This window comes from Bos taurus, chromosome 25 (assembly GCF_002263795.3).
Source record: "Bos taurus isolate L1 Dominette 01449 registration number 42190680 breed Hereford chromosome 25, ARS-UCD2.0, whole genome shotgun sequence".
NCBI classification, from domain to species: Eukaryota; Metazoa; Chordata; class Mammalia; order Artiodactyla; family Bovidae; genus Bos; species Bos taurus.
The window spans coordinates 5,103,058-5,127,692 of NC_037352.1; the positions used below are offsets into that span (position 1 = coordinate 5,103,058).

Sequence of the window (24,635 nt, forward strand, 5' to 3'; positions counted from 1 at the left end):
AGTGGGATTACCTGCTGGCTCAAACAGGTAAAGAATCCTCCTACCATGCAGGAGACGTAGGACATGATCCCTGGATCATGAAGATCCCCTGGAGGAGGGCATGGCAGCCCATTCCAGTATTTTTGCCTGGGGAATTCCATGGACAGAGGAGCCTGGCGGGCTACTGTCCATGGGATCACAAAGAGTTGGACGCTTCAGAGCATCTGAGCACACACACACAAATATTAATTCTAGTACCAAATGTGTCTTCTGAACTTGAGACTCTTATTTCTTCATACGTATCTCCAGTTACTCCCTGATGGTGATTGTCCATAGATATCTTTCATTCATCATGTCTGAAATTGAAATCAGAACCCTCATCCCACCTACCGTACCCCAGTCTGTCTTGGCTCTGCCATCTTGGCAAATCATACATGTATTCCAATCACCCATGTTCTGCAGCCCAGCACCGTTCACTCTGTCATCCCAGCCCTGCCTAAGCACAATTCATTACCAGTTCCTATCAGTAACTTCTGTATGATTTCTTGAACTCAGCCTGGCTTATGTATATCCTGCAGGGACAAACACCCAATAATAGGGGCCGCTAAGTCACTTCAGTCATGTCCGACTCTATGTGACCCCATAGACAGCAGCCCACCAGGCTCCCCCGTCCCTGGGATTCTCCAGGCAAGAACACTGGAGTGGGTTGCCATTTCCTTCTTCAATGCATGAAAGTGAAAAGTGAAAGTGAAGTCACTCAGTTGTATCCGACTCCTTGCGACCCCATGGACTGCAGCCTACCAGGCTCCTCCGTCCATGGGATTTTCCAGGCAGGAGTACTGGAGTGGGGTGCCATTGCCTTCTCCACAAGAATAGGGGGGATAGAGTCTATTTACTTGATGCTGGATGATTTGTGGGACAAGAAACTACAGCAATGATTTTCACTGGGCTTCCAGACAGATGTTCCGGGTTGTGGGGCGGGGCGGGGGCGGGGGTGCAGTGAAAACCAAGACAAGGACATGAAATCTACAGAAGGGGGGATAAAACTATTTGGAGTGGATAGAGGAATTATGGAGTCTTGATGACAAGCTAGATTCAAAGGAATAGTTTGTAGATAGGAACAATCTCCAGACCTGTTCAGGATATTACAAGTTTTGTCTGTGCCTTTGTGAATGAAGCCCAGGAGAGATCTTATTTGAGAAAAATGAAGACGGAGCCTCTTTTTAAGAGGTAGAAATAGTGGTTGAGTAGTGGGTTGACTTTATGGGGCTGTGTGACCTTGAGCATGTCTGTTAACCTCTGTGGGGTTTATCTTCTGAAGATGGGGGATTTGAATTAGCTCATTTCTAACATTTCAAGCTTTTGAATAGTAAGAGTTTTATGACTGTGAACCCGGGAGAAAAGTGTAACCGTTAAAAATTGGTGATGATGGATTCAAGGAAGAACCGTGTTGAATTATATTTGGAACTAAAGTGTACCCTTGCTGAAATATAGAATAATAATGAGTCTAGTATTAATATAGTCTGGCTTAAGTATAATACTAATATAAACAAAATTATATTGAGAGAAAATGATGTTTATAGAGTACACCACTAAGATGAACTCCAGAAAAGAGAAACTAAACCTTATCTAAATAGTTCCCCCCTCCACCATTGCCACCTTTTTTTTTTTTAACACTATCACTATATTTTTCAGACTGGCAGATGAATCTCAAAATCTGCTTCTGATTGTGTTTTTTTCCTCTCCTTGATAAATTTTTTTTTTTCACTTATAAAAAGCAAGCAGATCACGTGTTTTCTCTTCTGAGGCAAAGAAATACACCAACAAAAGTTTTTGTGCTCAATTTCAGTTTCTTATTGAAAAAAAGTGTAATATAAATGAAAAATATTCATTTACTGTTTTGCACCAAGTTTTATCATGGATCTCTTCCTTGGGAGTAAATAGTCCTTAAAACAAGCTAAATGCACATCCTTAATAATTTAAAGTCAGAAAACCAGTCATGTGTAAAATAGGTGTGTGTTCACATAATTGACTACAGTATTTTGCTACATGGTTAAATGCATGATTTCCCCTAATAGAATGCCATTGTGGTCTACATCACATTTTCTAGTTCATAAAAGTCAAATGAGCTGTGACCAGAGTCTCCCAAACTTAATGGAAAGTTCATTTTGTGACTTCTGAGTTTAAATTGTGTCTTTCTAGGCTGAATCAATAGATTTAAAGCACGTTAATGGATCACATCACCAAAAGGTCTAATCCTGAGTGACTGAAATGGTAGATCTAATTCAGATTTATTGCTTTTCTAGCACGTTGGACCAAAAGGTCTTTAATCTCTGTAATAATATAATGGGTGTAAATTAACTAAATAATACTCACCTGATGGGGATCATTTACATTGGCTACTTATTCACCTGGCACTGTGCATCTCAAACTTTTGTGGGGAGATATGTGGGTTAGGTGGGTTTAATCTGTGGAAACCAGCAAAGAAGTAAAATTGTATGTCAGTGAAGGCTGGGGTCTCAGTGTACATTTTTTTTTTCTTGTATGGGATGCTTGCTAGCACAAATTTATATCCTGCTCTGCTAGCACCCTTAGCCACAGCTCCCTATCAGCAGGTTATCAAGGCTAGAACAAAAGTACATAAGTTATGTCCTGGACTGTGCAAAAAGTCTTGAGCACAGCCATAAACTATAGCTGGAATGTTCACCGACACCCAGCCATTCAGGGTGTTTGACCTTGGACAAACAGCCTGGGTTGATGGGCACGGCCAGGCCCAGAGATGGCACCACTCAGAAAATACAAATGAAGATGTTCAGAGATGCTGGCAGTGAGCTTCTGTGAGGACACCCTCCGAAGGGAAGCCAAATTGTTTCTGTTATCTCAGGGAACACCTTGATGTTGAAAGACAGTGAAGGAGCAGGAGGCGACCTCATATTTCTGGAAAGATAAATACAGTATATTTATATTAGAGCTGCTGCATCATGAATAGCAGACCCCTCCCTAATGACGATAAGGCAGGTGGTCTCTCTGTGTTCCTTTGTTGAAACCCTTTGCTCAAATGTTTTCACTGTGTGCCCCTAAAGACTGCAATTTTAAGAGACTGAAATGTAGTCCAGTCACCTGATAGGAGAGAAAGAAAAAACAATCAAATGGTGTTGACGCCGCCTACCCTTTCTCTCCTTGAGAACACGTAGCATCAGTTTTCCTATAACATGACATCTGTGTTCCTAAATCACTGCACTGTGCAAAAGTCTCACAGTAAAAACCACAGGGCTTATGGGGAGAATGGGACCATGGGTAACCTCATCAGTGACACAAAACGCACACACACCAGCAGCGGTGGTTTTATATGTGTTAAGTGAGTCACTCAGTGTCTCCCTCTTTGTGACCCCTGGACTGTAGCCCACCAGGCTCCTCTGTCCATGGGATTTCCCAGGCAAGCATAGTGGAGTGGGTTGTGATGCCCTTCTCCAGGGAATCTTCTTGACCCAGGGATCGAACCTACATCTCTTATGTCTCCTGCATTGGCAGGCGAGTTCTTTACCACTGGTGCCACCTGGGAAGCCCCATAAATGCTACAATAAATGTGACATTTCACCTTGAAGAAGACTGGATGTTTTCTGAGTAAGTGAGCATCAGAAGGGGTGCAGCTGATGAGCTACTGTGAAGTGATGGAAACAGAGAGTTATCTGAAATTGGCTGGAAAGTTATTGTGCCAGATGTAAATGAGTTGTGATTCATAGCACAGGCTGTGAACTGGGGTGGCACGCCTCATTCATGGTGTGTGCTTGCTTGTGTGTGTGTGTGTGTGTGTGTGTGTATTTCCAGCTGGGTGGAGTTTTCTGTGTTAACCTAGTGTTTTTTGCAGATGAAACCAAGCTTGAGCAAATGTGAAATCCTAATTATGCTCCAGTTGTTCCTGGCTCTGTCTCTGTGTTGGAATGCATGTGTGTTTTCAGAAGGAACATCGTAATAGAACTGACTGTCAGAGGGACTGTGGGATGGGAGGTAAATATTGGGGGTTCAGTTCTCTGTTGTGAACATCCCAGAGGAGCTCATGTGACCAAGAATACATACGATTCCCCGTGACCTTAAATGCAAGTCAACCACTTCATCTTGTGCTCCATTGAATGAAAAATAGTATGTCCTGAGTTGTGAGAAAAACATAGCTGTGTCCCATCATTAAGTAATTTCCAGTGTGGCCCTTTCCAAACAAAGATATATTTTCGATTGCACTGGACATAATTTTTTTTTGGCTATGTGGAATGAGAGATCTCAGTTTTCTGACCAGTGATCGAACCTTGCTTCCACTGTAGTCTTAACCACTGAACCACCAGGGAAGTACCTTCATTTTGCATTTTTGCTTTACACATTCATGAGGAACCTAACTTTCACATGAGGTGGGTCTCAGTGGTGTCTTGCCTTATTTGTTGTTGTTCAATAGCTAAATGGTGTCTGAGTCTTTGTGACCCCATGAATTGCTGCATGCCAGGCTTCCCTGTCCTTCATTATTGCCTGTCCTTCATTATTTCCTGGAGTTTGCTCAAACTCATGTCCACTGAAGTGGTGATAACATCCAACCATCTCATCCTCTGTTGCCCTGTTCTCCTCCTGCCCTCAATCTTTCCCATGAGTCTTTTCCAATAAGTCAGGGTCTTTTCCAAAGAGTCAGCTCTTTGCATCAGGTGGCCAAAGTATTGGAGCTTCAGTTTCAGCATCAGTCATTCCAATGAATATTCAGGGTTGATTTCCTTTAGGATTGACTTGTTTGCTTTAGGATCTTGCCTCATGCATTAATATATATCCCTGATGTAAATTTATTCCAACACTCAAACATTGTCTAGGGATTTTGGATAGCTCTGAGAGATCCGCTGTGTGATTGGATCATTTGTTGTCATTTCTGTTGACTTGGGATTTTCATGTCAGCCTTAAAGGAGTCTTGAGGTTATTCAGCTCATCTTGCTTGTTTTGTAAATGAGGACACTGAGTTAGAGAAAGGGTGCTTCTCAAGAACTTCTCAAGTTACAGGCAGTTTCACAAATAAGTCAGGATGCAGCTTTAGAGCTTTCTTAAGGAAATGTCTGACTGTATTCCTGTTGGATTGGTGCTTTTTTCACTTGTATTATCTGGTTGTACCTGATTCAAGAGTGCAAATATGCAGAAAAGTCATATTAACGTTCAACATGGTATCAGCTCTACTATTGTGTCATGGGTCTCTGGCAGGCCAGCATCCAAAATGACATACAGAATTTTGGTTTATTATTTTTTTATCCGGCCAGTTGCTTGTTTCTTATGGTCTCTAAACACTCTTGGTAGACATGGAGGGAAAGCCCAGGGATTCCTCTTACTGCTATTCTTTAATTTAATTTTATTTTTTTAATGGCTTCACTGGGTCTTAGTTGTGGTGTGCAAGGGCTTCTCTCTGGCTGTGGCACATGGGTTCTCTAGTTGTGGTGTGTGAGGGCTTCTCTCTGGCTGTGGCACGTGGGCTCTCTAGTTGTGGTGTGCAAGGGCTTCTCTCTGGCTGTGGCACATGGGTTCTCTAGTTGTAGAGTGTGAGGGCTTCTCTCTGACTGTGGCACGTGGGTTCTCTAGTTGTAGAGTGTGAGGGCTTCTCTCTGGCTGTGGCACGTGGGCTCTCTAGTGTGGTATGCTGGCCCAGTGGTTGTAGCACGTGGGCTTGGTTGCTCCTCTGCGTGTGGGGTCTTATTTTCCCCAGCCCAGGGTTTGAACCTGTGTCCCCTGTGTTTGAAGGCAGATTCTTAAGGAGTGGACCATCAGGGAAACCCCATTCGTATGACTTCTAATGTTGGTGATATTCAACTTGTAGGCACTCCCCACCCAATATACCTACCTGATTTTCCACCAGTTCCTCCTCAAAGACAGTTTTAAAAGCTTTAATTTCTCCAGTCATATCGTCAGGAAACTGAGGGTTCAGAATGTGATCTTTGGGCTGTCATTTTGGAATCCATGTTATGACCAGGTGAACATCGGCCCATCTGACTCCCTGTTCAGATAAATTACAGAAAGCATTAGGGAGATAATGTCTCAGGGGAATTTATGTTTGTCTTGGCTTATTCTGGGAGTTCTAGAAAATTCAGAACTTATTAGGCACTTGAAAGAAAAATCTAGTAAATAAAAGTAACAACATATATCCAACCGCCTCTAAAAAGAAAAAGCCACTGTTTAATTGAAACTTGAACAATTACTCTATGGGGGTATTTGAATCTAAGCATAAAAGTGTGAGCAACATAGTATTGGGGAGGGGAGCATATGGTATTTGAGAGCAGTCTATAGACATATCTTTAATGTCCTTAAAATGAGCCATTTATTGGGGAAAGAAAACGTGATCAAGTTGAGATATTTAGAATGTATATTTTAGGATGGACTTCCCTGGTGACTCAGATGGTAAAGAACATGCCAGCAAGGCAGGAGATCCGGGTTTGATCCTTGGGTTGGGAAGATTCCCCTAGGGAGTGGCAACCCACTCCAGTATTCTTGCCTGGAGAAGTCCATGGACAGAGAAGCCTACAGTCCATGGGGGCTGTACAGTCAGACACGACTGAACGACTAAGAGATACATACAGAGTGTATATGGTATCAATGGATTGATTTCTTTATATTGTTTTTAATTGAATTGACTGTCTTTTGTCAATGTGTTGTGTGTGTTTGCACACGTGTGTGTTTTTCATAAAGCCTTGGCTTTCCACCAAGAGGGCATTCCAAAAGACAGAGATGAAAGAAAAAAAAATGCATAAATGCACAATAACATATGATTAAGTTTTGACCCCAAAGATTGTTAACCTTCAAAGCTAACTCTGCAGTAGCACAATATTATTAGCAATAAAAGGAATTTGCTTTGCCCTTTTTAAAATTACCATAAACCGATTGACTGAGACAGAATGATGTTAATATTTAAGAAGTAGGACACTAGATTCTATTATCTCACAAGCTCTGTCACCAGGCCCTCTCTGTAGTCCTGTTATCTAATTATTGGGCTTAAACTGCATTAGTGTGCTAGCAATTTGTCTACCACTGGAAAAGTAATTGACATTTGGGTTACTGCTTCATATTTGGGAGACTTGCTAGCTAGTTCCGAAGAGCCCTCCTCTGTCAGGGCAGATTAGCTAATGTTGCCCAGAAGAAAGAGAAGCTCTGTGTTTTAAAGGTAGGCTGCCTCTGTAGCTGGTTGCAATTTGGTATTAAAATTTCAGCTCTGCATCAAAGCTGATAAGTCACCTGAGATGAAATTGAATAAGGTTGTCGTGACAAAGTAATTAATGGCATTTTTTGACTTTCAGATGACTTTAGGGGAAGCACACTTACTCCGTTTGTCTGCTTCTGCTGTTTATAAATATGTATGCACATTTACAAAACATCTTTAACTGTTGTCAGATGTTTTTGCAGGCTCCAGATTTATGGTTCCTCTGAATTAAATAGCACCAGGTACCCTTGGCGTACAGTTGTGATCTGGCATTGACGGGAGAGGCAGTGACTTTTCGTAATATTTCAATCATATTGCTTCTCCTGACACCGCAGATCATGGGTCGGCCATTCTGTCTCTCTCTCTCTCTCTTTTTTTTCCCTCATTTTCTTTGTGTAAAAATGGAAACTAGCGTGCTTTGGTTATACTGTTTCTAGAGTTTTTGCTGCCTACCACTTTGGGTTTAAGAAGACAGTGATGAGTATTAAAAAATATTCTGCAGTTATCTTTGAAGATGGGCCTAAGCCATCATCCTGGCCTTTGACAGTGTGACAGACATACCTGGAATCCACAGATTATTTGTTGCCTGTAGCCAATTTACCTGCGAATAGCAGGCTTCTGTCACAGGCATGGAGAGTACCGTCTGGGGTAACCTAAACAACAGAAAGTGGAATGGCCAGTCACTCAGCCATGAAGAGGAACGGAATTGGACCATCTGTAGCAATGTGGATGAAGCTAGAGTCTGTCATACAGAGTGAAGTAAATCAGAAAGAGAAAAAGAAATACATATTAACACAGGTATGTGAAATCTAGAAAAATGGTCCTGATGAACCTATTTGCAGCGCAGGAATAGAGATGGAAGAATAGAGAACCAGCTCAGGGACCCAGTGGGGAAGCAGAGGGTGGGATGGATTGAGAGAGTAGTGTTGATGTATATTCACTGAAAGTGTTGGTCACTCGGTCATGTCCGACTCTTTGTGATCCCATGGACTGTCCATGGAACTTTCCAGGCAAGAATACTGGAGTGGGTAGCCATTCCCTCCTCCAGGGGACCTTCCCGACTCAGGGATCAGACCCAGGTCTCCTGTAGTGCAGGCAGATTCTGTACTGTTTGAGCCACCAGGGAAACCCCATATATGCACTGCTGCTGCTGCTGCTAAGTCGCTTCAGTCGTGTCCGACTCTGTGCGACCCCATAGACGGAAGCCCACCAGGCTCCCCTGTCCCTGGGATTCTCCAGGCAAGAACACTGGAGTGGGTTGCCATTTCCTTCTCCAATGCATGAAAGAGAAAAGTGAAAGTGAAGTCGCTCAGTCCTGTCTGACTCTTAGCGACCCCATGGACTGCAGCCTACCAGGCTCCTCCGTCCATGGATTTTCCAGGCAAGAGTACTGGAGTGGGGTGCCATTGCCTTTTCCGATATATGCACTACCATGTGTCTAATAGCCAGCTAGTCAGAAGCTGCTGTATAACACAGGGAGCTCAACTCAGTGCTCTGTGGTGACTTCGAGGGGTGTGAGGGAGGCTTAAGAGGCAGGGGATGTTTATATACATATAGCTGATTCACAGTGTTGTACAGCAGAAATGAACACAGCATTGTAAAGCAATTATACTCCAAATAAAAATAAGCACATTTAAAAAGAAGAAAGGAAAATTGAAGATAAATCTTGACAATACGCAGATATTGACCAAGTTGGTATTTCTCTTTGAAGTCTTGGATCAGATCCACCTTGGGACACTTCCGCTTAGCACGTCCACCTCCTCTTTGCCCCTCTTTGCTGGCTTCCTTTACTCCAGCCCCACTGGCTCCCTTGCAGTTCCTGAGCAAGCCAAGCTCCTTTCCATGGCTTGCCAGGACAATGGGCAAGCTGCTGCTCCTCCCTGGATGGCTCCTTCCTGCACTCTTTGCCAAGCTAGTCCCCTTTAACAGATCTCTGAAAATGTCAGTCTTCAAAAGGTCCTTCCCTATGACCTCCTGCTCTGACCTGATTTTTCTCCATCTCAGCTTGATTACTGCTTTCTTCATTCTTGTTAGAATGCATTCTGTTTTATGTACTCATTTTCACTCTTTTTTTTCCTCTGCTTTCCTCACGAGAACAAGGGACCTTGGGGCTGGGGGAAGCGGGGGCAGGGCACAGAGGTATTATCTGTCTTACTCTCTGATTTATCTCTAGGAGTTGACAATATTAGATACTCACTATTTTTTGGAATGCATTCTTAAACCTTCCCTCAATTTCAGCCACGATATTTTTTTGTTGTTGTTAACTTTTTATTTTGAGATCATTTAGGGACTCACAAGAAGCTTCAGAGTTAATGCAAGGGTTGCCACTTACTCGTCACCCAGATTTTCCCATTGGTAATGTTTTAAGTAAGTACAGTGCAATGTCAATTTCAATTCAAGGTACAATTTATATTCCATAATATGCATTCATTCTAGGGGTATATTTTGATGAGTTTTGTCCAACATAGCCACTTAGGTAAAGGCTACTGTGAGCTTTTAAGCTAACAGAGATTTCAGTGGCCAAGTCTCATTCATTTAATGTATTCCCTAGTGGCTCAGACGGTGAGGAATCCATCTGCAATGCAGGAGACGCGAGTTCGATTACTTGGAGAAGATCCCCTAAAGAAGGGAGTGGCTATCCACTCCAATGTTCTCTCCTGGTGAATTCCATGGACAGAAGAGCCTGGCTGGCTATAGTTTATGGGGTCTCAAAGAGTTGGACACAGCTGAGCAACTAACACTTTCAGTTTGTTATTTTGTATTGTATAAAGGGAAAATTTTCTCTCCCCTACCCCAATGTTCCCTTCAAGAACAACATACATTTTTAAGCACATGGTCTTTTTTTTTTGTTTTCCATCCATAGTACAGGTGAGGACATTTTTTTTTTTTTAATATACTTAACTCTTCTAATAGTGAATAGAAATGTCATCAAAGAACTACTTTTTCTAAGTGGGTGCATTTGCTTAGAAAAGATCAGAAGGTACACAGCTCTGTCTCAAGTTCTGTTTGGAGATGCTTGGAAGTTTTGCCAAGACAGATTTTAACTATGGCTCAGCACATACCTGCCACACAGGTTTCTGGCTCGAGGTGCCTGTGACAGTCGTCAACGTTAACCCTGCTGTTGATGGATTATTGAATATCCTCACCTTTTCCCTTCAGCCTTCTAATGCTGTTAGTGGCTTCCAAGGCTCCCATGGTTCAGTGGAGCATTTTGCATAAGGCACACTTTATCTTTCATCTCCCGAGAAATGGCAGCTAATGCAATCTATAGAAAGCCATAAATGAGGCTGATAAAATTATCTAGCAGCCGAAAGGTTGCTGCACTCATTTATCTCTGCATAATTCGGAAGGTAAATGACAAGATTAGGGAGAGGCAATCCATTTGACAGGAGATGTTACCTGGAAGGATGAAAATCAAGGTTTTTGTGTTTTTGACTTTTTTTTTCTTCCTTTTTTTTTTTTTTTTCTGGAGGAGGTAGTTAAGAGAGGGTTGAGGAAAAAAAGATGGTTCAAGGTGATTCAAGTTTCTAAAATTGTTCTCTTGGGGTGAAAACATCCTTAAGAAGTAGAATGCCATATATTGACATAATTATTTCCCTCATTGAACCAGAGTGCTCTGCACATTGGATTATAGATTATAGAAACAGGATGATAGAGATGATGTTTGAAAACCTGAGTCTGAATTCTTAGTTCACTTCATAATATTTTTTCTTCATCTTAGAGGAATTTTGTAGTGTTTAATCTCTCACTGAGTAATATGTATATTGGAAGTGCAATGATTTCTTTTGTTTCAGCTCACAGAAACTAAATAATAGATAATAACATATAATGTATCATAATATTTGGGGCTTGCCTCATAGCTCAGTCAGTAAAGAATCTGTCTGCAGTGCAGGAGACCTGGGTTTGATTCCTGCGTCGAGAAGATCCCCTGGAGAAGGAAATGGCAACCACTGAAGTATTCTTGCCTGGAGAATCCCATGGACGGAGAAGCCTAGTAGGCCACAGTCCATGGGGTCGCACAGAGTGGGACACAACTTAGCGACTAAACCACCAAACCACCATAATAATATTTAACATTCTTCCTCAGAATTCACAAGGTCTCCCCGCTCTGTGGACCCTTGAGGTGTGCCTGATACTCCCCTGGTTCTGTGTGCTTCCTTCACATCAGTAGGGACCCTTGCTTGCTTATAAAGAAACTTTAGCAAGGGCTTAAACAATGCAAATCGCTCCCAGACTTCCCATCAGTAGGTCTGTTTTCTTAGTTTGAACCTACTGCTGTCTCATCTAGGATGTGTACCTTTCTGGGTTTTTTTAAGGTTTTTTTTTTTTTTTTAATGATGTGGACTATTTTAAAGTCTGTATTGAATGTGGTACAATATTGCTTCTGTTTAATGTTTTGGTTTTTTGACTGTGAGGCATGTGGGATCTTTGCTCCCCGACCAAGGGTCGACCCCTCACCCACTGCATTGGAAGGCGAAGTCTTAACCACTGGGCCACCAGGGAAGTCCTGTTAATGCTTGTTCCATTCTGAGATGAGAGGGAAGGAAATGGAAGCCATTTGCGGGTAAAGTCAGATGTTATTGAGCGTTGAGAACTCAGAGCATGTAGGTGTATAGGGTGCATCCACCCGTACTGAGGTCCTGACCTGCTACTGCCCTAAGGCTCAACCCACTTTGCTACTGAGATCTTCCCAACTATCAAGCAAGCTGGGCGTGGAAGCGAGGAGCAAGGCGTGGATGATTCATTATTCTCAACCCAACGATGTCTCAGGTCCTCCCAGCTGAGACGGGTGTTCTAGCTGCTCATCTGACAGTAGGGTGGAGGGAGTCTGTGGACGCCTGGTGTGGAACTCTGTGCTCCGTTCGTTGTTTTAAATTTATTTTTTATTCAAGTATAGCTGAATTACAGTGTTGTGTCAATTACTGCTGTAGATCAGAGTGACACAGTTATACACAATATATGTTCTGTTTCATATTCCACTGTGGTTTATCACTGGATAATGAACGTAGTTCCCTGAGCAATACAGTAGGACCTTGGAGTCTGTCCATCCCATACATAATACTTCACATCTGCTGGTGCCAAACTCCCAATCCACCCCACCCCTACCCGCTCTCCCCGCTGACAACCACAAGCCAGTTCTCTATGCCCGTGGGTCTGTTTTTGTCGCCCGGATCGGCCCATCTGTGTTGCTATCTCCCACATGTAAGTGGCATCATATGCTCTTTGCCGTTCAGTTTCTGACTTACTTCACCGAGTAGGATACTCTCTAGCCTCATGTGCTCCAGTTCTTATTAGCTCCATCGCCTAATTCTTTTTTGGAATAATTTTTTCCAGTGTATTTCAATATGCTAAGCAAACAAACTCCTCTCATATTATAAAAGCCTATAAAAATTCATTCGTAGCTCTAGTCAGTGGTTTTTAATAGTCACCAAATGGCTTTCCCAATAACTTTACAAAAATAGACAGCCCCAAAGAATTGACTGAGGAAGCCAAGTATGAATTTCCTGAGAAGCAGAGATTTGAACAATCATTTGAAATACTAGCCATTTTCTAAAATAGTAAAATATTCAGTACTGAAACTTCAAATTCCAACAGTGCTATAATCTCCCTCCAGCAATAGTAGTTAAATATCAGTATTACTACTTTAGATAAATAATGACAATGGAACCATCTGGTGCAAATTGGTTATATGTTAAGCACTTGAAATTAAAAAACTGAAAGCTCTGAAAATAAATATATCTCTAGTAAATCTTTAGAAATCTGGCTAGAGATATCTCCCTAAATATGACTATTAGTATAGGAATCTCCAACACTTTAAAAAAATTTTAAAGTTTTGATAAATGTCTTATTTGTGAATTTTCAAATATATACAAAAGTCAACAGAAGAATATATAGATCCTCATATTCAACAATTATCAATTCATGATCAACACTGTTTGATTTCTAGCCCCTGCTCTCTGTCCACCCAATTTCATTTTGAGCAAACTCAGACTCATACCATACCATTTGTAAATATTTCAGTGTATATTTGGTTTACAGCATTGTGTTAGTTTCATGTATACAGCAAAGTGATTCAGTTTTCATATACATTCTTTTTCAGATTCTTTTCCATTATAGTTTATTATAAGATATTGAATATAGTTCCCTGTGCTACACAGTAGGACCTTGTTGTTTATCTATTTTATATGTCATAGTGTGAATCTGTTAACCCCAAGCTCCTAATTTATATCACCTAATTCTTGCTTGGTCCTTACTGATTCATATTTACACGCCTCCCATAAGAGCCAGCACACCTGCTGTTCTTGATGGCAAGAACTCATGTATCTGTCCCTTTGAGTTTTTTTTTTTTTAAACAATGTATACATTATTAAAATTTGTTTTCCTTCTCCAGAGAGAAATGCTGCAAAGTCAGAAATTTTAAAAAGGTCTAATAATAATTCTCGAGTCTTAATCGTGGGGGCACAAACTTTTCAACCCTGGATCATCCTCAAGCTAAGTGTTGCAGAGAATGGGAAATACCTTTTTCTGCTACCCTTCTAAGTTCTCAGATGTCCCAATAGACAGACTAACGAGAGACAAGCATTTCGATACATTGAATAGTAAGTTTCATGTGGCTTTTAAGCCTTCATAAGGAAATGAAGACCCCGAGGCATGGTTACACCTGAGCCTTTTTACATTAGGTTTGAAGGAGGATGGAAAGTCAAGGACAGATGAGTTGGGAGCTGAGTGTTGTAAACTGAGGGGAACCCAGCCCGTTCTCATCGAATCCTCTCTGTATCCCTTTGTCTTTGGAGAAAAGGCGGCTTCTTCCCTTGGAATTTGGGAGGGCATCTCTCACGGGAGAGTTTGATGACCTGGTTCAGGAGAAGGCTAGGAAGTCTCTTCTGCTCATTCTTGTGTGTGTGTCGGTCGCTCAGACATGTTAGACTCTTTGCGACCCCTTGAACTGTGTAGCCCATCAGGCTACTCTGTCCGTGGCACTCTCCAGGCAAGAATACTCAAGAAAGGTAGCCATTTCCTTCTCCAGTGGATCTTCCTGACTTAAGGATTGAACCTGTGTCTCCTGCTTTGCAGGCAGATTCTTTACAGCCTGAGCCACCAGGGATGCCACTCCATTGCTTAAATTCCTTTGTGCCAACTTGCCATATAATTGGGGCAGCCTGCTGTGAACCCTATCAGTGTGTAGCTGCTCCAGTGGGACTGGGTCAGCCTCACAGTGTGACCTTCTCATAGGATAACACAAAGCCTACTTTTTTTTTTTTTTTTTCCTTTCAGGAAGTTTTGTATTCCAGCTCAACAGCTGAGATTGGTACTGCTGCAGGATAGAGGGAACCAAGTGGTGGTGGTGGGGAGGGACAATCACTGCTTTGGTTTTGACTCTGAAAAAGACGTAGCTGACACCAGGGTGAACCTCGACAGCATAGTAAAAAGAGACAACCCTTTGTTGACAAAGGTCCATAAAATGAAAGCGATGATTTTTCCAGTAGTCACGTATGCATGGGAGAGTTGGACCATAGAGAAGGCTGAGAGCTGAAGAATTGATGCCTTTGAAATGTGGTGCTGGAGAAGACTCTTGAGAGTCCTGTGGATAGCAAGGGGACCAAACCAGTCACTCCTAAAGGAAATCAACCCTGATTGTTGATTGGAAGGACTAATGCTGAAGCTCCCATTCTTTGGCCACGTGATACAAAGAGTTGACTCATTGGAAAAGACTCTGATGCTGGGAAAGAGTGAAGGCAGAAGGAGAAGGGTTGGCAGAAGATGAGATGGTTAGGCAGCATCCCCAACTCACTGGACATGAAGTAAAGTAACGCTCAAAATTCTCCAAGCCAGGCTTCAGAAATATGTGAACTGTGAACTTCCTGATGTTCAAGCTGGTTTTAGAAAAGTCAGAGGAACCAGAGATCAAATTGCCAACATCCGCTGGATCATAGAAAAATCAAGAGAGTTCCAGAAAAACATCTATTTCTGCTTTATTGACTATGCCAAAGCCTTTGACTGTGTGGATCACAATACACTGTGGAAAATTCTGAAAGAGATGGGAATACCAGACCACCTGATCTGCCTCTTGAGAAATTTGTATGCAGGTCAGGAAGCAACAGTTAGAACTGGACATGGAACAACAGACTGGTTCCAAATAGGAAAAGGAGTACGTCAAGGCTGTATATTGTCACCCTGTTTATTTAACTTATATGCAGAGTACATCATGAGAAACGCTGGACTGGAAGAGACACAAGCTGGAATCAAGATTGCCAGGAGAAATATCAATAACCTCAGATATGCAGATGACACCACCCTTATGGCAGAAAGTGAAGAGGAACTCAAAAGCCTCTTGATGAAAGTGAAAGAGGAGAGTGAAAAAGTTGGCTTAAAGCTCAACATTCAGAAAACGAAGATCATGGCATCCAGTCCCACCACTTCATGGGAAATAGATGGGGAAACAGTGCAAACAGTGTCAGACTTTATTTTTGGGGGCTCCAAAATCACTGCAGATGATGACTGCAGCCATGAAATTAAAAGACGCTTACTCCTTGGAAGGAAAGTTATGACCAAACTAGATAACATATTCAAAAGCAGAGACATTACTTTGCCAACAAAGGTTCGTCTACTCAAGGCTATGGTTTTTCCTGTGGTCATGTATGGATGTGAGAGTCAGACTGTGAAGAAAGCTGAGCGCTGAAGAATTGATGCTTTTGAACTGTGGTGTTGGAGAAGACTCTTGAGAGTCCCTTGGACTGCACGGAGGTCCAACCAGTCCATTCTGAAGGAGATCAGCCCTGGGATTTCTTTGGAAGGAATGATGCTAAAGCTGAAACTCCAGTACTTTGGCCACTTCATGCAAAGAGTTGACTCATTGGAAAAGACTCTGATGCTGGGAGGGATTGGGGGCAAGAGGAGAAGGGGACGACAGAGGATGAGATGGCTGGATGGCATTACTGACTCGATGGACGTGAGTCTGAGTGAACTCCAGGAGTTGGTGTTGGACAGGGAGGCCTGGTGTGCTGTGATTCATGGGGTCACAAAGAGTCAGACACGACTGAGTGACTGATCTGATCTGATCTGGGAGATGGAGAGTGCCCTTCCGAAGTCCATGGGATTACAAAGAGTCGGACACGACTTAGTGACTAAACAACAACAAAACATGTTTTTATAACAGGTCAAGGAACATCCTAGACTCTTCCTTCAGGGAAGTGTCTGTGGTGTTGGCATACTTGGGGAACATGCCGAATTCTGTTTGCATGGGATTGACACTAGCAACAGTTTAGCATCTATATTTGTTAGAAATGGTTTTAGCTGCAAGTGACAGAAAACTTGAACCACAGTGACTGTAGCAATAGAGTGATCTCGTTCTCTCTCAAAACAAGCTGACATAGGTGCAGATTTCCTGTCTTCCAGAATATATAGCAGGGTATGCATTCTAAAAATATTCAAGTTATATACTACACAGTATTCAGAATTACACAGATATATAGAGGTGTTTGTGTGTGTATGCATTTAAAAAAAAATACTCACCACTATGATAACCAAGTGATTTATTAGGTTTTTATAAGTGAAAATTTCTACATAGAGGACATTTTTAAACCTTCTCCCCCCTTCTCCGAAGAAGCATGTACTATATTTTCAAGCTGGAAAAAAAAAAGGCCAATAGTAAAGAAACTCCTCTGTTATTAATGGAGAATTGAAGAGCCACCTACTTAGAATAATCGTTTCACATAATGAAGCAGACCTGAAAGGCCTTTCCTGTTAAGAGTGAAATATGCTAATTTTATATTCACCGCTGTGGTCAGCTGAAGGCAACCTCATGGGATGACCTTGCCGCCTTGTAAAAGGTTGGTCTCCTCTGATGAGTCAAAAAGTACCTCATTTTGAACTGTAATCTTCCAAATGTAAGTCTGGTCACTGGCTGTAATTTCTCTTTATTACTGTGTTTTTGCATTTAAAGACAGAAAACTGTGTATATTGATTTTTCTCTTTTATTATGCAATGTGTCTTTTTGAGGGAGAAAGGGTAGCTTAATCAGCTGTTTCTAAAAATTTTTATATATAGTCTATTAACAATGTTGTGTTAGTTTCAGGTATACAGCAAGGTGATTCCATTACACATAAACATGTATCTATTCTTTTTCAAGTTCTTTTCCCATTTAGTTTGTTGCAGAATATTGAGCCTAGTTCCCCAGGCTGTATAGTAGGTCCTTGTGGGTCATCTACTTTAAATAACCATAGTGTGTGTCTGTTCATCCCAAGCTCTCAATTTATCCCTCCCCCGCAGTTTTCCCCTTTGCCAACCCTAAGTTTGTTATCTGAGTCTATTTCTGTTTTGAATACAAGCTTATTATATTCAATAATAATAATAGTAATGTATCATTATTTTTCAATGCTGCATATTCATAGTATCATTCGATATTTGACCTCTGACTTATTTCACTTCGCATGATAATCTCCAGGTGCATCCATGTTGCTGCAAATGGCATTATTTCAGTCTCTTTAATGGCTGAGTAATACTCCATTGTGTATATATGTACCAAATCTTCTTTTCCCATTCATCTGCCCATGGGCTTGTAGGTTGCTCCCATGTCTTGGCCATTGTAAACAGCTAATCAGCACTTTCTTAAGCCTTCAATCATTTGTCTCTAGGTTTTCTGATAAAATGCTCTCAGGTACCTGTGTTTTGATTGCATCGTCTTGGTGACTCCAGTGGGTAAGTGAGATCTCTGATGCTCCCCCCAGCCCTGTTTTGGCTACAGGGATCAGATTTACAGTCTGTGTGGTCAACATCTTCCTAGGCAGCCACCTTAGCTGCACTTGAACTCCTGTGGTAGAACCTTTTGCAGATCTGGTGTTTGAACACGGCTGGTGGTGATGGTACCAGCCATTGCTGGGTGTGTGCCTAAGTTGTCAGTCATTGCTGTGGAGTTGTATGTGTGTGTGTGTGTGTGTGTGTGTGTGTGTTGCTCAGTCGTGTCCAACTCTGGAACCCCATGGACTGTAACCCACCAGGCTCCTCTGTCCGTGGGGATTTCTCCAGGCAAGAATACTGGAGTGGGTAGCCATTCCCTTCTCCAGGGGAACTCCCAACCCAGGGGTCGAATCCAGGTCTCTCACTTTGCAGGCAGATTCTTTACCATCTGAGCCACCAGGGAAGCTAATCCAGTGGAATCGTGTACATCCTGACAATTGTCTATAACACATATCTAAACTATTTATGAACCTCAGGGACGATGGACTATGCTCTCCTTTCAACTGGATGGATACAGGAAGTGATATCAGATGGTGGAATCCTTCTCTTGTTAGTGGAGCCGGACCCACGGGAAGGCCCTTCTGTGGTCGTGTGTCAGTCTCACTGATGCTGGGCTCTCCCTACCCCTTTGCCGACTGTGCTAAACTTTTCCCACTCTGAGGCCAGAGCTTCCCAGCCTCAGCACTGTTGACATTTTGGGCTGGATGATTCTTTGTTAGTGGTCAGGGGAGCTAGGGGTGGAAGCAGTCCTGTGCGTTAGAGGATCTTCAGCAGCATACCTGCTGTTTACCCACTGGATGCCGCCGGCATCCATTCCCCTAGTTGCAATCATCCAGGTGTCTCTGGTTATTGCCAGCTGTCTCCTGGGAGGCTGAATCACCCCTGGAGGAGAATCATTACTCTAAGCATATGTTCCAACCATCTCTCAGACTCTTCACCACCCGTTTCCTCGCTTGTTCATCGTACAGCACTAACCATGGTGGTGTCGCTTCTCAAGTGGACCGAGCTCCTCCTCGTCATCAGCTATTCCGTGTCTCAGTGCTGTTTTCTCCCTCTCCTTCTCTTTCCTCTTCCGCACACCCCTGTCTCTACAGTTTATTCCTCAGAATCTTTTGTAATGAGAATATGCATTAGCAATCTCCAAGAGTGTGAGACAAAGTGATAAATGATAGAGATGAAGTGATAGTGATTGAGTGAATCCTTTTCTAAATTTATTTACTTGACCATGAACTCTCTCCCAACCCTTACGCGTGAAGCATGAAGTTGTAAACAAACGATGGAAAACATTCCATTCCTTTCTTTCCTTTAAGATGCTATCTCCTCCTTAAAGTCTCTTTCTTGTCCTTCAACTGGAAGGTATTTTTTTTTCCTCCTCCTCCAGATTTCGCATAGCACATTTTTGTCCCTCCCTCCTTATGGACTGTTTATCCTGTCTGATGATCATGTGGGCACATCTCATTTTCCAGGAGCAGACAAGCTCCTTGAAAGCAAGTGTCCTGCCTCATTCAACCTGGCGTGCTTTCTTGCATGCAGAAAGGGCTACATAAATATTCCAATCAACGACCGCCTGTACAACCCAAGATGAAGCCACTTGCTCAACTTCCTGTTATTGAGATTCATAAGGTGATCACAGCAGGGTGAAAAGTAGGGACGATTCTCAAACTGTAAAACCAAAACATAAAGGGTTGAAGCATCTGGAAGGCAGAGATGACATCTTTCACGTGTTTATCTTCTCTCTTGGTCCCGGATAGGAACTAGGCGTAAGTGATCCCATTTGTTCAGAGAACAGATTCTGATGGATAGTCTCCACCTCCTCCAACCCCATCAGTGCCATCTTTTCATCTGAGAGGCTGTACCAGTCAAGAGTGTTTTCTGTTTTATTTACCTTAGTCTTTTTTTTTTTTTTTTCCTGATAAACCTCTGCTAGGGATGTGCATGGGGGTTTCCCAGGTGGCCTAGTGGTAAAGAATCCACCTGCCTATGCAGATTTGATCCTTGGGTTGGGAAGATCCTCTGGGGATGGAAATGTCAATCCACTCCAGTATTCTCACCTGGAGAATCCCATGGACAGAGGAGCCTGGAGGGATTACAGTCCATGGGGTTGCAAAAGAGCTGGACACAGCTTAGCGACTGAACAACAGGGATGTCAACGGGCTACATTTTCAAAGTTCTGAGTGAGTCAAAGTCAAGTATTTGACAAATTCAAATAGTAACCAGACAGAACATTATAAATTAACTATACTTCAATACAATAAATTTTAAAATACAGTAACTTAAATTTTATAACCTTGGCTTTTTTTGGTCTTCTTCCAGCTTAAACAGCTACTCACTCCCAGTTATAATCTCTGATCTAGCTTCTGTTTGTGCCTCTTTATCTCCTAAAGGCTCCTAGGGTGCTTGAAAACTGGAAAGCAGGCTCTCTTTCTCCTACATAAACGCCTGTGAATGATTTATATTTTTAAATGTGACTTTCCTTGAATGTTGACTTTCTGAAAACTTTCCCTATTCCACTCTGTTTTATTTTTTCTCCCTTGGAAGCCCTTCTTTGATAACCAGCCTTGTCTCCTGTTCTTTCTACTTTCCTTCTGACTGCTCACCTTTTGCCCACTTAAACGGAAGGCCTTTGGTGTCTGCTTGGAATTTTGGCAGTTCAAGTTCAAAAGAAAGCCCTCTTGAGGTAACCTGTACTGATATAGCCTCATCTTAACACAAAGCTTTGCTGGATTAATGGGTTGGCGGGATATATCTTTTTGCTTCAGTCATTTTCACCTCTGTGTTATGAGGGTACCATTCCGTCTATTCATTTGGGGGATTCTTCTTTTTTTTTTTTTTAATAGAATCCTTCTGAATCTCGAAAGAAAGTGTTATTTTATTGAATGTCCCACTTTCAGAGGTGTGTTGGTGAACAAAAATGTTGCCAAAGAGGTGTGAACTCGACTACACCATTTCCTGTATTTGAGTATGCATGCCATTTCCCTTATTTTGACTTTTCGGAAGTGGAGGAAGCACTTATAAAATTGATGTTTCCTCCAGTCTCTGTGCTGTCTCGGAACTGAGAAAACGCGCTCGTGAAACAGTTAAATATTAGTCAGAGTCAGCTAGGATTGAGCTGGTGGCTTCGTCGGTAAAGAATCCATCTTGCAGTGCAGGAGACTGCCTGCAATGCAGGAGATGCTGGTTCAATCCCTGAGCCGGGAAGGTCCCCTGGAGAAGGAAATGGCAGCCTGCTGCAGTATTCCTGCCTGGGAAACCCCATGAACAGAGAAGCCAGGCGGGCTGAAGGCCATGGGGTCTTAAAAGAGTCGGACACGACTTAGCGACTAATGCACCACCAGTTTTGAGCTGTTGTTGAAGAAATCATCAGGGAAATCAGGGGAGATGTGAGGAATTGATTTTGGATTTGACTCCCCTCCCGCATGCTTGCCTCCAAAACTACTGGGTACTGCTGAGTGTGGATGCAGACCCACCCCGTCACCAGACCTCACATGCCTGTGAGCGAGGGCCGAGCAACCTGCTTATTTCAGAGCGCGAAGTGTTTATTATACGAGCATCTGACAGACCTGCTGAGGGAATGCCTGAGTGAAAAGCTGTACCATCAGTGCTGAAAGAAACTGTGACCATAATCTGTTCTTCCTCTCGGTGCCAGTAGTGTGGATCCAATATATGTTATTTTTATCAGCTCATTTGTTGAACCCACAAGCATTTTCAGTGGAATAATATTAACAAATGCCCATGGGAGTGAAGTTTAAAAATACAAATTATACAATCCATTTCACTCTATGACACCTCTCCCCACCTTGAAAATTCAAATATACTCCAAGCTTTGGCCCTGTATTATAGAGCCATGAGTGACCAGTCTCTGGCTAATTCTCTGACCTTGTCGTCTGTGTCTTTTCCATTTACCCACACAGAGAAGATACTGGCCTTCCTTCTGTTTTTTCAGGGTAATTCAGTCATTTTTGCCTCATCCTTCTTTCTTCTGGGTATATCCTTTCTTCTAAACTTTGTTGTATATTTCCTTATGGAGGGTTTAAATGGAGCTGGAGGAATTTTAGCTTGATTCTTGCTGTGGGAATAGCTATTTTTCCCAAGTGGCTCAATGGTAAAGAACTTATCTGCCAAAGCAGGAGACCCGGGTTTGATCCCTGATTGGGGAAAATCCCCTGGAGAAGGAAATGGCAACCCATTCCAGTATTCTTGCCTGGAGAATCCCATGGACAGAGGAGCCTGGTGGGCTACAGTCCATGGGGCCTCAAAGAGTCGGACACGACTGAGTGACTAAATAGCAGCATCAACAATAGGATTAGCATTTATACCATTTTTACTGGTTTTCTATATACACTTTTAATATATCATTTTCTCAGAGATATCTTCCCCTTCAGTCCCCCATTCTTTATAGAGTCTCTTATACTTTTTGCAAACCTGATTCACTGAGGTATAATTTATATTCACTTACAAGTTTTCTTTTCAGTAAGTTTTGGCAAATACATACAGCCACGTAAACATCACTTCAGTCAACATATATAGCATTTCTATCAATCTTTTTTTTTTAGAGTAATTTTTATTTATTTACTGATGGCTGAGCTGGGTCTTCGTTGCTGCTCGTGCTTTTCTCTAGGTGCAGTGAATGGGGGCTGCTCTTCATTCTGGTGCCTGGGCTTCTCATTGCGATGGCTTCTGTTGTTGCAAAGAACAGGCTCTAGGGCAGGCGGGCTTCCGTAGTTGCGGTTCCCAGGCTCTACAGCACAGACTCAGTGGTCGTGGTGCACCGGCTTAGTTGCTCTGCAGCATGTGGAGTCTTCCCGGACCAGGGATCGAACCCACGTCTCCCACATTGGCAGGTGGATTCTTTACTATTGAGCCACTAGGGAAGCCCTCTGTCACTCTTAAATCTGAGTTTGAGGATCTTGGCTATTAATGAACTGTCCTCACCTTGAGTCTATGGCAATCACTGACCTAACTTCAAATAAATGAAATCAAACCATTAATAAAAAACCACCCAAATGCCCGTCCATGCCTCATCAGCATGCCAGGTGCATGCTAGACTCGTTCATTGAGATAAGTACGAGTACGACTAGCTAGCTAACTTGGCTTGTTAAGAGGAAAAACTCACTTTTGTTATGTCTAGTTCACAGCATACAGGATATTTTGGTTCCAAATGGAACATTTCTGGCAGTGGAATTAAATAATAACATCCCTTGAAATTTCCAAAGGTTTCCAATATCCTTCTTTAGCTATTTCATCAGCTAATACCAAAGCCAGGATCTCCGTTAAATTATTAGTACATCCCAAATGGAATTAGTTGAAGCAGAAAAGCAAAAAAGTCCCAATTATACTTTTTCTTAAGGGTGGCACATAATTGGTATTAACGATGGTTTTTGACATGAAAACATAAAGGTAAGATCATAAAGGTCAGTTATATTTATATATGTCAACATTGAACCATACCAAGAGAGGTGTTTGGTGACTCAGGGACCACATCTGTGGTATAAGCAGGTACACATTTATTGGGGGCGGGGTGAAAATCAAATGTTAAATTGAGAGCAAAAGTCTCAATTTGTGGTGGAGGATTCTGGCGCGTCCAGAACAAGCCTCTGCTACTTGTCCTGTGGAAAATTGTGTGTGGGTCACATTTGGGCTTTATATTCTGTTGATCAAGTGATGTTCTCTTCACATGAGAACTATGTTGTGGAGTAACCTTGAATGATTTGTTTTAGCTTTTTATTTTGGGGTATAGCTGATTAACAATGTTGTGATAGTAGCCTTGAAATCATTTCTTGACCTCTGAATTCCTTCATCTAAGAAATGAGGATAGATCAATCCTCATCAAGGATCATGATAATGCATGGAAAGCTCTTGGCAGAAAACCTGAACGTGTAATTAGTGTCCAATATTATGTGTGCCCAATAATATCTCTCTGCATCCTGTTTGACTCTTTTGTGACCCCATGGACTGTATCCCGCCAGCCTCCTCTGTCCATGGGATTTCCCAGGCGAGAAGACTGGAGTGGGTTGCCACTTCCTTCTCCAGGGCATATTCCCCACCCAGGGATCAAACCCACATCTCGTACATTGGCAGGTGAATTCTTTACTGCTGAGCCACCTGGGAAGCCCAGAATGTGTCTTAGACCTAATTTAAATAGAAGGGGAGTTCGGCAAGATTAAAGGGACCTTAATGATGCAGGAGATTAGCAGGGTTGGTCTTCCATGGGCAGGTTCAGTAATGATTCCCCATGGTTTATTTGACTCATTGGGAAGCCTATCTCTACATTTACCTATAAATATTTCTGTCTATATATTTCTATATGTATCTATAAGTGCATTTATATATCTGTCATCTGTCTGTCCTGTGTCTCTATACACATAATACGTGTATTCAGTTTTCTTTTGGGGGGATGGGGAGGGTGGCTGTGTGGCTTGTGGGATCTTAGTTCCAAGAGCAGGAGTTGAACCTTGGCCCTCGGCAGGGAAAACACCAAGTCCCTAACCACTGGACTGCCAGAGAATTCCCTAGTTTACTTTCCTGAAGTGCTAATTAACTGGTGCAAGTTCAAGAGCATTTCTTCCCTTGTCTTCCCAGGATTAAAAGAATTGTGCTAAGAAACGGTGCTGCTTCTTTCACTGTCCACCCCTAACACAGATGTGAGGCCCACTCCTTTTTTCTTTCAGACTCAGTTAACCTGGACCTGCTGGGTTTAGAACACTCTGCTGACTCT

At 42.4% G+C, this 24,635-nt stretch overlaps 1 protein-coding gene across 8 annotated transcripts in view; it reads left to right on the forward strand.

Moving 5' to 3' along the window:
* Positions 1 to 24,635, forward strand: part of RBFOX1 (RNA binding fox-1 homolog 1) — a 2,433,924-nt gene that overhangs the window by 896,625 nt on the left and 1,512,664 nt on the right. The window lies entirely within an intron of this gene.